Here is a 2,089-nt window from a genome sequence, read left to right as displayed (position 1 = left end):
TTATACACTCTGAAGTGAAAAACACAGGTTACAAACACACATATGCATATATTCCTGCATAAATACTTAAACTACATGTATATTTAGACACATATATGTACTGAAAGGGTATAAACTAAAATGTTCATTGTAATTTTTTCTTCTTAAATTGTAAATTCTATTTTGTGTTTACAGTATGTTACTTTCAAATTCAGAAAAAAATGTTATTTTAATTTTTTTCCATGTCCATCTATGTGCAGGATGAGGTTTGTAAACATGATATTAATTCTGTTTCAAATATGCCAGCTTATAGATCTATTGTCAAGCAGGCATTTTTTTGTTTAAATTAGAACAGGAATATATTTATTTGATAGGATGTTCACAAGATTGGACATGTTAGTACCCTCTTCATGTGATAAAGAATATATCTGACCCATACTATGGCAGGAAACAGGGGTTAGGGCTTAAAGCTGGTGCCAAGTGTCCACTGAAAAAATCCCCATTCACCAGAGAGAGATTGTTTTCTTGGATTTCATCATCTCTGCCTTAGTTCCCAGCCAGGTCTTTATAACCTTAGAATGCTTTGTTGCAGCAGCAGTTAATGCTCTTTACCCTTGTCACTACTGACTCTTTGAAGACCCATGCCAACTACCCCATCCCCCACTCACCCAGGCTACTTCTGGGGTCCTAAGTGCATCTCTCTGGGGAGCTGCCACCCTGCTACCCTCAGGGGCATGGTTAAGGGTTGGCAGGGAGAACTTAAGATCATATTACCAAATGCAAACAGCAGGGGTACATTAGTAAATGACAATACTTAGACCTAAGCCTAACAACCTCACAGAACTCATGCTTCTCCCTCAAATGATAACATAATCACCCAGAGATCAAAGGAAACCCCTTGAGCATGTTAACAGGTATGGATGATTCTGCATGCCAGGCACAGGGATATAAGTGGGTGGTATTTACTTCTATCATACCCTGCACACAGTAGGAATTTAGTGAATGAAAGTCGGAACCAGATCTCTATCCTGACTCCATCAGGTCTCTCCTGGCTCTTCCTGCCTTTGAATGGCACATCACTCTGCTTCTGTCTGTTCTGTGCATTTGTTTTCTTCCCAAAATAGAGGATTAAAAAAAATGGATGGCAGAGAGACAGAGTGTGTGTGTGTAAAGAGTGAAGGGGAAACAACCCAGTGAAACAAAACAAAAACAATGCAAAACTCCAGAAATCAGCTTTACAGATTACAGTATTGTATAACAATAGAAAGTAGTTGAAAATTCTACCTGCTAGCACAGACAATATGATACACTACTTCAGAGTATAGAGTCAGCAGAAGATTGTGGTAGAAGCCACAGCTTTAGACCAAGTCTTTCAGTGGACTGAAGAATGGAACCGATCTGTTGCTTGAGCTGTGAGGTTCCTTGATGGTGACAGTACAGGGCAATAACAGGCCTGGAAACCCCACAGGCCCACTCCAGGGCCTATTTGGAGGATAGAAACAATAGAACACATTCTTGTCTTCACACAGCAGCTGCAGGTGCAGAATGATCTCCAGTAGCTCAGCCTCTGCAGCCCCCACAATGAACTCAGAAATGCCCTTATTGAGGGTTTTGATGGCTTCTTTGGCTTCTTTCTAAAACTGTCTGTAGTTACACGACTGCTGCATGAGGTCTAGTAGTTTCTTGGTGAGGCAGACATGTGTGAGAGGGTAGGCTTTTGGATTTACTTCAGCCTCAGCTGTGGCTGAGGCTTGGTGAGTTTGCCACTCCTCAACGAGCACCTCCGACATCCACAGGTAGGAAATTTTTAATCAAAGGACATCTAGACTTTTGAATGTCTTATATTCTTTCTCAGAGGATGTAAGACAAATCAAAATCTATCTACTAGTTTTTAGCTTTTTGACGCATAGAAACATAGGGCTAGAGTACCTACTCTTTAAAAATAATACTATATGGAGGAAAATAAAGGTCATATTCAGTATTTTTACCCTGAAGTAAGCAACCATTATCATTTTAGTGTTCAAAGTCTTTCAAGCATCTTTTTATGCATATGAATATACATATATCCTTCTGTCATTGTTCACAGATAAAATCATATCATACATTCAGT

At 39.5% G+C, this 2,089-nt stretch overlaps 1 pseudogene; it reads right to left on the bottom strand.

The window, feature by feature from the left end:
* Nucleotides 1-1,293: 1,293 nt before the first annotated feature.
* Nucleotides 1,294-1,769, bottom strand: LOC120365280 (NHP2-like protein 1 pseudogene; annotated as a pseudogene).
* Between the last annotated feature and the right edge of the window lie 320 nt (nucleotides 1,770-2,089).

This window comes from Saimiri boliviensis, chromosome 1 (genome assembly GCF_048565385.1).
Source record: "Saimiri boliviensis isolate mSaiBol1 chromosome 1, mSaiBol1.pri, whole genome shotgun sequence".
Taxonomy (NCBI): Eukaryota; Metazoa; Chordata; class Mammalia; order Primates; family Cebidae; genus Saimiri; species Saimiri boliviensis.
This window is presented reverse-complemented; position numbering and strand designations above follow the sequence as displayed.